Here is a 12,949-nt window from a genome sequence, read left to right on the forward strand (position 1 = left end):
GAACGCCTTTGCAAAGTCTGTGTATACAACATCTGCATTTTGCTTTTCTTCTAGGGCTTCTGTGATTTTGTCATAGTGGTTGAGTAACTGTGACAGACAGGATCTTCCCGCTCTAAATCCATGTTGTCCTGGATTGTGCAATTCATTGTTTTCCATAAAACTAGAAATTTGATTCCTAATCACTCTTTCAAACACTTTTATTATGTGTGATGTTAGTGCAACTGGCCTATAATTTTTTGCCAAGGCTTTACTCCCCCCCTTGTGCAACGGAGCTATATCTGCAGATTTAAGTGCTGCTGGTATCTCCCCTGTATCCAGGCTCTTTCTCCATATTACGCTGAGTGCTCTCGCTACTGGTACTTTACATTTCTTTATGAATATTGAATTCCATGAGTCAGGCCCAGGAGCTGAGTGCATAGGCATATTATCAATTTCTCTTTCAAAGTCTTCCGAGTTTGTGGTAATATCCGTTATATTATCTGCAGCTTGAATGTCATTCATAAAGAAGCTGTCTGGGTCATCAACTTTCATGTTGTTTATTGGTGTGCTAAACATAGCCTCATACTGGCTTCTTAGAATTTCACTAATCTCTTTGTTGTCCTCTGTGTACGTACCTTCATTTGTAATTAACGGTCCAATACTGGTCGAGGTTTTGGATTTTGATTTTGCGTATGTGAAAAAATATTTCGGATTTTTCCTTATCTCTTGTATAGCTTTCTGTTCCAATTCCATTTCCTCAGACTCATATGATCGCTTCAACGTTTGTTCTATTTCCTCAATCTCCCTGCTTAGGCTTGTTTTCCTTGCTTGTGATAGTTGTGTCTGCCGAAGCATTTCCGTTATTTTTTTCCTTCTCCTGTACAGTCGTCTGCGTTCTCTTTCTAGAGTGGTCCTCTTTCTGCCCCTCCTCACAGGTACGTGCTTCAAGCAGACCTTGTAAGCTTCAGCTGTCAGTTGAGCTATTCCCTGTGTGGGAGTTTTGTCGCTTAAGACCGTCTCCCATTGAATGGTTGCAAGGTCTACATTTATTTTTTCCCAGTCAATCCTCTTATTGTTGAAATTGAATTGATTGAATATTCCTTCTCGCTTGTTGGGTCTCTTAGACCTACTACCGTTATTTATGCTAGTTCGCACTTCAATGAGCTTATGGTCTGAGTATGAAGTATCTGAGATTGTGATATCCCTGATTAGTTCATCATTGTTTGTGAATAACAAGTCTAGTGTGTTTTCGTTCCTAGTTGGTTCTGTAATCTGTTGATTGAGCGAGAATTTGTCACAGAATCTCAAAAGTTCTCTAACCTGTGGTTGGTTATTTCCCGGGTCATTCCCTGCTATGATATTTGTGTTTGCCGTTCTCCATCTTAGACTCGGTAAATTGAAATCTCCAAGAAAGATAATATATGGAGCTGGGTTTGCTAGGTTGTCAAGTATGTTCTCTATTTTGTGCATCTGCTCTGTGAATTCCTCAGTCGTTGTATCTGGCGGTTTATATATTAGAATAATAATTAGGTTTAGTTTCTCTACCTTCATTCCAAGTACCTCTACCACCTCATTAGTTGAATTTAATAGTTCTGTGCATACCAGGTCTTCTTTAATATACAGACCTACTCCTCCATTTGACCTAGTTTTTCTATCACATCTATATAGATTATAATTTGGAATCCAGATTTCACCATCCATGTAATCTTTTGTATGAGTTTCCGTGAATGCCCCAAATATTGAGTTTGACTCTAATAGAAGGCCATTTATGAACTTAACTTTATTTCTTGACTTTGGCTTTAAACCTTGAATGTTTGCAAATATGAATGATTGTCCATATTGTGTGTAACTTCTGGAAGGTTTTGGTAGTTCTCCCTCCTCTCTACCCTGACCCAGGGTGTGTTGTTGTGGCAATGGTTTGTCCAGTTTTGGAAGTGATACTGGGGAGTGTGGTAGTCTCTGTGTAGTTGGGGGGTGTAGTATGTGTGGGCTTGATGACGAACTGTAGTCCAGTCTTGGGCATTTCCCCCTCTCCATCCGTACTCCTGCCACGTTTCTGCCTGTCTGTTTCTCCCTCTGTTTGTACCTGCCTCTAAAAAATTTTCAGGGCTATTATGTTGGACTTCTTCTCTTATATAGCGCTGTGTACCTCTGACGTGGAAATCGGGGCAGTGAAGATCGTAGCATTTCCTCTCATTGACTGAGTGTGTGCATAGCTTAGGGTGAAAATATCTACACTCTGTATCAAAACGACATCTGCCTTTCCTCAACCAGTTTCGGCATTTCCGTGGGTGCATGAATGAGCATTCCGTGCCTCTGGGCCCATATCTACACTGTCCTTTTGCATAATACCAGCAAATATTTTCATTTGTGATTGTATTATTCTTGTTTGTACCCGTGCACGACTTGGCTACCTCTGTGTTTTTTGTTCCAACTTTCTCGTTTCTGCATTCATTCTCGGTATTGCCCTTATCTTTCTCCTTGTTGCTTTCGTCTTTCTCATTTGTGTTCTCATTCGTCTCATTTTTTCTCTCCTTATTCATATCACCAGTGTGCTCTACAATATTGCCTTCATTTTTGTGTACCTCGACACTATACCCTTCTACATTGCTACTTTGACTCTCTAAATTCTCAGTCCCTGGGTTGTGTTCAGAGTTCGTTGCTGTCTTTATATACTCTGCATATATTTCTGGTAGCTTTTGTGTGAACTGTAGCCTGTGTACTTCAGGAATGTTATTCATTAGTTTGGTGATGTTTTCCCACATCTGTCTGTCTCTTTGACAGATCCAGTAGTTACCTTCCCGGTTTGCATATTGTGTAGGTAATCCTGTACAACTTAGGTGAAACCTTATGTTACAAATGTTACATACAATGCCTACAACACTCTTCCGAAGTGACTTAAGGCAGCCTCCACACACCTCCATGTTGGGTTTGTGATGTTATAATAATATATGCATATATTTAAGTATTATATGTATGTATATATAATATGTATCCAGTATATTTATAATATTACATATGTTTATTTGTTCAAGTTTATGTGGGGGTACTTATCGCCTTGTGGAGAAAATATGGTCGTCTTGGGACCGTCCAGTTGACCGTTGTTTGTCCCAGGTCGGGGGGGGGGAGGGGGGGGGGGGCAACCAGGATGTCACTGGTTGCCAGTTACTTGATTTATACACTGATTATGTTCCTGTAATATCATAAGGGAATTTCTGCTTTCTTCCGGCTTGTAATGTTATTCACTTACTCTATTACTAGTTCCTAGCTCCACTTTCCCGTATTACAGTATATATTGCCAGTATATTACCACTGAGGGAGTATACTGTTACTGCGGGACGTCCCCTACACTGTGTAGGCCTCGTGGCTGTGGTGCCGGGTGGGGTGCCACTATGAGCCTGCACCCAGTAACAGCCAGGTGTGGTGCCACTGTGAGCCTGCACCCAGTAACAGCCGGGTGTGGTGCCACTGTGAGCCTGCACCCAGTAACAGCCGGGTGTGGTGCCACTGTGAGCCTGCACCCAGTAACAGCCGGGTGTGGTGCCACTGTGAGCCTGCACCCAGTAACAGCCGGGTGTGGTGCCACTGTGAGCCTGCACCCAGTAACAGCCGGGTGTGGTGCCACTGTGAGCCTGCACCCAGTAACAGCCAGGTGTGGTGCCACTGTGAGCCTGCACCCAGTAACAGCCGGGTGTGGTGCCACTGTGAGCCTGCACCCAGTAACAGCCAGGTGTGGTGCCACTGTGAGCCTGCACCCAGTAACAGCCGGGTGTGGTGCCACTGTGAGCCTGCACCCAGTAACAGCCAGGTGTGGTGCCACTGTGAGCCTGCACCCAGTAACAGCCGGGTGTGGTGCCACTGTGAGCCTGCACCCAGTAACAGCCAGGTGTGGTGCCACTGTGAGCCTGCACCCAGTAACAGCCGGGTGTGGTGCCACTATGAGCCTGCAGGCAGTAACAGCCGGGTGTGGTGCCACTGTGAGCCTGCACCCAGTAACAGCCGGGTGTGGTGCCAGTGTGAGCCTGCACCACAGTAACAGCCGGGTGTGGTGCCACTGTGAGCCTGCACCCAGTAACAGCCAGGTGTGGTGCCAGTGTGAGCCTGCACCCAGTAACAGCCGGGTGTGGTGCCACTGTGAGCCTGCACCCAGTAACAGCCGGGTGTGGTGCCACTATGAGCCTGCAAGCAGTAACAGCCGGGTGTGGTGCCACTGTGAGCCTGCACCCAGTAACAGCCGGGTGTGGTGCCACTGTGAGCCTGCACCCAGTAACAGCCGGGTGTGGTGCCAGTGTGAGTCTGCCCGCAGTAACAGCCGGGTTTAGTGCCACTGTGAGCCTGCAGGCAGTAACAGCCGGGTGTGGTGCCACTGTGAGCCTGCACCCAGTAACAGCCGGGTGTGGTGCCAGTGTGAGCCTGCCCGCAGTAACAGCCGGGTGTGGTGCCAGTGTGAGCCTGCCCGCAGTAACAGCCGGGTGTGGTGCCACTGTGAGCCTGCAGGCAGTAACAGCCGGGTGTGGTGCCACTGTGAGCCTGCACCCAGTAACAGCCGGGTGTGGTGCCACTATGAGCCTGCAAGCAGTAACAGCCAGGTGTGGTGCCACTGTGAGCCTGCACCCAGTAACAGCCGGGTGTGGTGCCACTGTGAGCCTGCACCCAGTAACAGCCGGGTGTGGTGCCAATGTGGGCCTGCCCGCAGTAACAGTCGGGTGTGGTGCATAATAGAATGATGCATAATAGAATGATGATAGATGGAGTAACTGGTGTGAATTTCACTTTGCCTCAAGGCTACGAGATTTTGATGATGTTCCCGGAACATTACTGCCCTCAGGCTGCTCGAAGGCAGTCCAAGATGGTAATCAATTCCTTCTTTATGAGCAAACGTTTTGGCTAACTCATCAGTTCTATCATGCATTCGGAGATCAATATGGGAAGGAATCCAGGAGACAATCCACAGGAGGATTTCTTTATTATCTGTGAAAGTTCCATCTCCCTTTCGTAGGGGCCCGATAACAGATGTAGTTTTTTATCTTGATTTTGCATAGGAGAAAAAGTATTTCGTATTTCTCTGTATTTCACTGATGGCCTTTTGCTCTATCTCGCCTTGATTTTGTATGATTCTCGTAGCATTAGTTCAATCGTTTCTATTTCTCTACCTAACCACCTTCGCCGTTCTTGAGATAGGGTGCGACTTTCAACTTGTTCTGCGATTCATTTTCTTCGCTTACAGAGGGCACGACGTTCCCGTTCCCGTGTGCATCTCTTCCTCTTTTTTTTTCCGTAGGGGCATATTTCTAGAGCTACTGAGCGTATTTTCCCAGGCACTGGTTCAGGTTTGCATTTTCAAGCTGTTCTTCCCAGCTTATTTCTGTGAAGTCTTGGTTAATGTGCTCCCAGTTAATACGTTCATTATTAAAATTGAATTTGCTAAATTCTCCTCCCCTGGGGCTCTGAAATGGTTGTGCAGGTCTACTCCCCATGCTTGTCAGAACTTCAATTAAATTGGGATCTGAGTAACAGGTATTTGTAATTTTCTTTTTGCATTATGTTCCTGATCAATTCCTCGTTATTAGTGAAAATGAGGTCCAGCGTGTTCTCTTTTCTAGTTAACCCACATATTTTCTATTCTGGCCCTAACCTAAATTCTCTATTTTATTTTCTAACCTAACCCCACACGACTTGTAAGTAACCATAGACAACATGCCCAGACTCCTGGAATTCAATACTCAAGAATTAAAACAAATTAGGCCTTAAACATCTTTTGGAGTCGGAGCCTAGATACTGGTGTTATCTCCAACATACATAAGACATCTGAGATCGCGCCACTCCACAAAGGAAGTAGTAGGTGCACAAAATTAGACCAATGGGCAAATAGACCAATCACATATCGTAAAAATCAAAAGACCGCTAATAAGATTACAAAACACATGAAATCATAGCATCATAATAGCATTCCCCCGGGCAACACGGGTTTAAAACAGGGGGCGCCTGCCTATCGCAGGAGCGCCCTGTATCATCACACTTGCCGATGACACCAGGACACTAGGGGAAGACGGGACACCACGAGCGTAGCTCTCAACCTGTAACTACCTGGATTGTACCTGGATGGGAAGCCGAGAGATCTTCTACTCCCCAGGCTCAGCCCAGGGCTAAGCTTGACTTTCGAGAAAACTTTATTAATATATGCTTGTAGTTTTTCAATGTCTTTAGCAGAAGTAAATTTCATGCTAATTTCAAAGTTTGTGTCATCGGTAAAGGATGAAACGAAGCTGTGAATTGTATTTTTGTTTATATCTGAGATGAGAATAAGGAAAAACAGTGGTGCAAGGATTATACCCTGAGGTGTAGAGCTTTTAACGACACTTAGGTACTTGAACACACAAGCGCGCGCCTGCTTTTGATGAGGCGGGAACAAAGAGCCAGAGCTCAACCCCCGCAGGCACAAATAGGTGAGTACACACACACACATAGGGATATGATATTAAGGGGGATATGATCACCGCGTACAGGATTCTCAGAGGAATTGGCAGGGTAGATGAAAACAGGCTATTTAACACAAGGGGCACACGCACAAGGGGACACAGGTGGAAACTGAGTGCCCAAATGAGCCACAGATATATTAGAAAGATTTTTTTTAGTGTTAGAGTGGTTGACAAATGGAATGCATTAGGAAGTGATGTGGTGGAGGCTGACTCCATACACAGTTTCAAGTGTAGATATGATAGAGCCCAGTAGGCTCAGGAACCTGTACACCTGTTGATTGACAGTTGAGAGGCGGGACCAAAGAGCCAGAGGCTCAACCCCCGCAAGCACAAATAGGCGAGTACACACACAGTACAATTGGTCAGACATTATAAACAGTCACAAGACACAGGAATTAAAACAGAATAACACTGCATAAGCGAAAATACACGTCACCAACCAGACAAGTTTCTATTAATTAAGAATGTAGTTAAGAAAACTAGCAGCAGCAGCAGCAGCAGCAGAAGCAGCAGCACGGCCGCAGGAAGCAGAGTGCGACTCTCACCACCACTCCCGTGAGTAAGGCCTAAGGAGTTCCCACTTTCATTTCCTCATTCAGTGAAGAGTTAAATGTCTGGAGGTTCCGGCGGCGCCCCAGGAAGGACCCGTCCCAGGGGTAATTTAGGGCCGTGCAGGGATGGGATGGGGGAGGGGGGGAGGTGATGGAAGTGGAGGGGGGTTGTAAGCGGGAAGGAGGAGAGGAAAGAGAGAAGCTAAAATGAAGGAGAAATGGAAGTGTGGAGCAGTGCGAGGGGTGAGGGAGGCCGGGCACACCTTTATCTTCACTAAGGCTAGATAGATCGCGAAGAGTAAGGGAGGAGCAGGCGGCTCACGACCAACTGCTCCGGGTTTCCATTCCCGGGCGAGGCGAAACAAATGAGCTAACTTACCAATAGACTAAGTCTCGTCTTTCAGATACCTTGGTGTGTGTGTGTCCCTTGTACCTCAACTGCTGTCAATAAGTTACATCAACAGTGTAGAGACTGACTCAAGGCTCTCAGAACTGTAGTGGGGTACAGCCCTAAATATGGTGTTAATATTAGACTAGCAAAAATAATGTACTTAACATATATACGGTCTCTGATAGACTATCATGCACCAGCTTTAGTTCTTCAAATTGACAAAAGTATTGATAGACTGGACAAAATGCAAAATGCAGCACTCAAAATTATACTTTGCTTTCCTGTAATTACCAAAGTTCTCAATATGCGGAAAGAATTAAATATACTTAGCATTCAAGATAGAATATTTGAAATCAATCTTATGATGGGACTAAAGCTTCTGCGTGATAACAAAAGCAACATTGTGTCAGTTGAACTGTTAGAACACATATGTAATGGAACAAGCGAGTCTAAATGGATACAAAGAACAGCCACTCATTAAAATGATGGGACTAAACCATGTATATACAAATGAAAAGAGTACAGCACTTCCTTCCACCCAGGCAGATAGTACCTTTTGACATCCTGACCCCTGCATATTTCCCTCCCAGTAGATAAACGACATATGAGATTAAGAAACAAGTAGTGTATTGTGAAGACTAATTATAAACAGCAGCTCCCCTACGACTCTGTAATATCTCCATTGCTCAAACAATTATGTATTAGCGATCAGACCTATCATTAATGTATAATGACTTAATGTATATATATAGCTCCTGAAATAGAACATTCTCTGTAACTAGCTGACACTGTACGGCGCCTGACAGCTGGGTAGACGGATTCCACCCAGCTGATTCGTAGTGCTGAGGTTCCGGGTTCGATCCCCGGTGGAGGCGGAGACAAATGGCCAAAATGTTTCTTTCACCCTGATGCCCCTGTTACCTAGCAGTAAATAGGTACCTGGGAGTTAGACAGCTGTTACGGGCTGCTTCCTGGGGATGGAGCCCTGGTCGAGAACCGGGCCGCGGGGACACTAAGCCCCGAAATTATCTCAAGATAACCGACCTTAGTAATTATAAGGTGTGAATGATGAAATTGTTAATGTAATAATCTCCGTTGAGGTCTGATAAAGACCTTTTGTGCCCTCTGAAATGCTTTTTGCGCTACCGCTCACAGCATGAGTATGGGGTGCACAATAAACTAGCCGCCTCCGGCAGCAGCAATGAGAATCCAATACAAAGGCATGCCCTAGACAAGTCCCAGAACTAAGAGGCATGAATTACGAAGAAAGGCTGCGTGAATTGCACCTCATTTCGCTGGAAGACTGGAGAGCTCGGGGAGACATGATCACCACATACAAAATTCTCAGGGGAATTGACAGGGTTATCTTGAGGTTATCTTGAGATGATTTCGGGGCTTTAGTGTCCCCGCGGCCCGGTCCTCGACCAGGCCTCCACCCCCAGGAAGCAGCCCGTGACAGCTGACTAACACCCATGTACCTATTTTACTGCTAGGTAACAGGGGCATAGGGTGAAAGAAACTGCCCATTGTTTCTCGCCGGCGCCTGGGATCGAACCCAGGACCACAAGTCCAGCGTGCTGTCCGCTCGGCCGACCGGCTCCGGATCGGGTAGTAGATGAGGACGGATTATTTAACATGGGTGGTACTCGCACAAGAGGGCACAGGTGGAAACTGAGTACCCAAATGAGCCATAGAGACATCAGGAAGAACGTTTTCAGTGTCCGAGTAGTTAATAAATGGAACGCATTAGGGTGATGTGGTGGAGGCTGACTCCTTACAATTTCAAATGTAGATGTAATACGAGCCCAATAGGCACAGGCATTTGTACACCAATATATTGACATATGAGAGGCGGGACCAACGAGCCGAAGCTCAACCTCCGTAAGCACAATTAGATGAGTACAACATCTAATTTATTTGAAGCCCTTAAAAACTGGTAAATACCATTTGCATGAGAGCAGAGCAAGAGATCATACTCCACCACCTGTAACATGGAGGTACCGGGTCTACATCTACACACTGACACACTTCACTAACAGAGCAGCAGGTGGTCTGGACAAATGCGGCACTAGCGCCACTGCTGGGAAAGCCTGCAATGACTACACATCGCTAAGACATTATTCAACAAAGATCCTATTATAACTATAAGGGAAATTACTAACAAATCCCTAAACCGGCCTGTAAGCCCAATCTTGCAAACGGTGTGCGATCCAGAGTTTGCTTGTGTTCCCAGTCCACCTTGTATAGGTAAGGGGAGTGCGGCCAGACCCATTAGTGGTCATTAGCAGTCATGAGAACTACCACACTCAAGGCGGCCATTCATCCTAACAAGCGCTCAACTCCCCCTTAATAGTAATGGGTATTTCTTATGACATGTGACCAGATATTACTAATTAATGTGCAGCACGAGAATACACTAACCTCATACTACAGCCAAGAGATAAAGTATAAAGTGTTTCAAGTGTGGCATAACAAAGCCAACACAGACTCAGGCAGGGAAACAAGGTGGGCCTTCAAGGACTGTGCCACAATGCTCAAACTTTTCACATCACTTTTGCTCTCCCGCCTAGACTACTGCTGCTGCCTTGAGGTTACCTTGAGATGACTTCCAGGCTTAGCGTCCCCGCGGCCCGGTCCTCGACCAGGCCTCTTGGTTGCTGGACTGGTCAACCAAGCTGTTGGACGCAGCTGCTCGCAGCCTGATGTATGAATCACAATCTGGTTGATCAGGTATCCTTTGGAGGTGCTTATCCACTTCTCTCTTCAACACTGTGAGGGGTCGGCCAGTTATGTCCCTTACGTGTAGTGGAAGCGTGTTGAACAGTCTCGGGCCTCTGATGTTGATAGAGTTCTCTCTCAGAGTACATGTTGCACCTCTGCTCTTCAACGGGGGTATTGTGCACATCCTGGGTAGGTACTCAGGTAGGTACACATGTTAGGTACTCGCTTCACCTTTCACAGTAGTAGGAGACAGTTCTAAAAAACAGGGACTATTGGGACACATACGGCACGCATTGACACGACCGGGCACATTTTTGACACCGTCTGTGTCACAGATCATTGGCAACCAGGCTGTGATTCATACGTCAGGCTGCGAGCAGCAGCATCCAACAGCCTGGTTGACCAGTCCAGCAACCAGGAGGCCTGGTCGACTACCGGGCCGCGGGGACGCTAAGCCCCGGAAGCACCCCAAGGTAAGGTAAGGTACAGAGAGCATACCTGGAGAGTTTAGGGAGTTCTACTCCCGGAGCCCGGCCTGGGGCGCGACTTGTAACTTGGTCCACCAGGCTGTTGCTTGGAGCGGCCCGCAGGCCGACATATCCTCTTACACAGCCCGTCCTCCTAAGGTTTCCCAGAGTCAAGAAAACGGTCAGTTTGAAGTGTCCTCTCCTAACCTACCAGCAGACCCAAACAGAAGACGGGACGGTGCGTCACTTTCGTGAGCCGCTTCCATTCTCTAGTGCCGACAATTGTTGGCCTTATGTAACGCATATGATCGACGTGTGACGTTGTTTGTAAGAGGCCAGGTCCACTACAGCCTGGTTGGTCCGGCACCCGGTACGGTTGGTTGGTCCGGCACCCGGTACGGTTGGTTGGTCCGGCACCCGGTACGGTTGGTTGGTCCGGCACCCGGTACGGTTGGTTGGTCCGGCACCCGGTGCGGTTGGTTGGTCCGGCACCCGGTGCGGTTGGTTGGTCCGGCACCCGGTGCGGTTGGTTGGTCCGGCACCCGGTGCGGTTGGTTGGTCCGGCACCCGGTACGGTTGGTTGGTCCGGCACCCGGTGCGGTTGGTTGGTCCGGCACCCGGTGCGGTTGGTTGGTCCGGCACCCGGTACGGTTGGTTGGTCCGGCACCCGGTGCGGTTGGTTGGTCCGGCACCCGGTACGGTTGGTTGGTCCGGCACCCGGTGCGGTTGGTTGGTCCGGCACCCGGTGCGGTTGGTTGGTCCGGCACCCGGTACGGTTGGTTGGTCCGGCACCCGGTACGGTTGGTTGGTACGACAAGAGTACATTACAAAATAGAAGTATAAAACAGTAGGGTTACTAAATAATAATAAACTTGTACTTTTGAATAACACATTTCAAAATATTTATTGCCTGTTTCTGCTTACCAATTACTGTTATTAACAAAAATGACAAACATTAGCACTTTACATCTGACTTTCTGGCTACAAACGCAAATATATTTTGTCAAGATTTGGTATTAATCTATATTGTTTATATAAAAGGTAACGAAAAAACAAATGACATTTTATTGTTATATAATACAATCACAACTGAATCCGAGTTTCAATAAAATGACCGATTCTAGCGGTCTCTTATTTAATGTCAAACTTGAGCTTTCTTTTGTTAAAACAGCAACTTTCGTCAAAGTCTCAGGGCGAATATCTAACCAAGTAAAACTTGAAAATATTTCACTGTTTATAAATAGGATACATGAACACCTTAATGTTTTTAATGTTTAAAAAAATGGTGGCAAGTTGCACTGCTTTTTCGCAAGGTTTTTCAACTTCCTCTGCAGTAGTATGTATGGACTCGGGTCCGCGGAGCCCTGGTTGGGAATCACTGGGGGTTAAAGTACGTTTATTGTGACAATAACATACATCTCAAAGGTAAGGAGCATCTTAGGTTATTTCTACCCTCCTTCCCTGGGGTAGGGAGGGGTCTCCGTGTCTGAGTGGCACACACGCCTTCCCGCGCCCCTCCATCACACCTACAAAAACCGTAATGAGGGTCACCCTCCCCCCCACCCCCCTCTACATTATATATAACTCAACACTGGTCGTGGCTCCTGCCGGGGAACACCAGCACATCACACAGGGCGGGGGGGGCGGGAGGGGCACATCTTCAACACCACCTCCCACCAATGCTCAACCCTCCTCAACTACCTATACCTTAAACATTTTACGAGATATCCAGCCTCGCGCCCCCAAAATAAATTAAATATATATATATATATATATATATATATATATATATATATATATATATATATATATATATATATATATATATATATATATATATTACCATTATTTATTGCATTTTGAACCATCTAACAGCTGAATTCGACTTCGAGCATTCAGCTGTTCGATGGTCGTCCACTGATGATGAGGGAAGATGGAAGACCTGGGGCCAGATTCAAGAAAGCACTTAAGCAAACACTTACGAATCTGTACATCTTTTCTCAATCTTTGGTGGTTTTGTTTACAATTATTACACAGTTAATGAGCTCCGAAGCACCATGAGGCTGTTTATAACAAAAACAACAGAGGAATGGGAAGTTTTCATGCTTGTAAACTGTTTAATAAATGTAACCAAAGCCGTCAAAGATTGAGGAAAGATGTACACGTTCGTAAGTGCTTGCGTAAGTTCTTTCGTGAATCTGGCCCCTGGCGGACAGCGAGAAACCAGTCATACAGCATGGCGCTCCCTACGATTAAGGTGGTTAGGCGAATCGTAGAGTGAGGTGCACCTACACATTATAAGTGTCTAGACTTCTCCTTGTAAGACAAGTTACAGCCCCGCTCCTGTGCCAGGTAAGTCCA

General features: G+C 46.4%; 1 protein-coding gene across 28 annotated transcripts in view; it reads right to left on the minus strand.

Moving 5' to 3' along the window:
• The window catches only part of LOC123757622 (CLIP-associating protein 1), a 714,204-nt gene that overhangs the window by 409,964 nt on the left and 291,291 nt on the right, over nucleotides 1-12,949 (minus strand). The window lies entirely within an intron of this gene.

This window comes from Procambarus clarkii, chromosome 19, assembly GCF_040958095.1.
Source record: "Procambarus clarkii isolate CNS0578487 chromosome 19, FALCON_Pclarkii_2.0, whole genome shotgun sequence".
In the NCBI taxonomy this organism is placed as follows: Eukaryota; Metazoa; Arthropoda; class Malacostraca; order Decapoda; family Cambaridae; genus Procambarus; species Procambarus clarkii.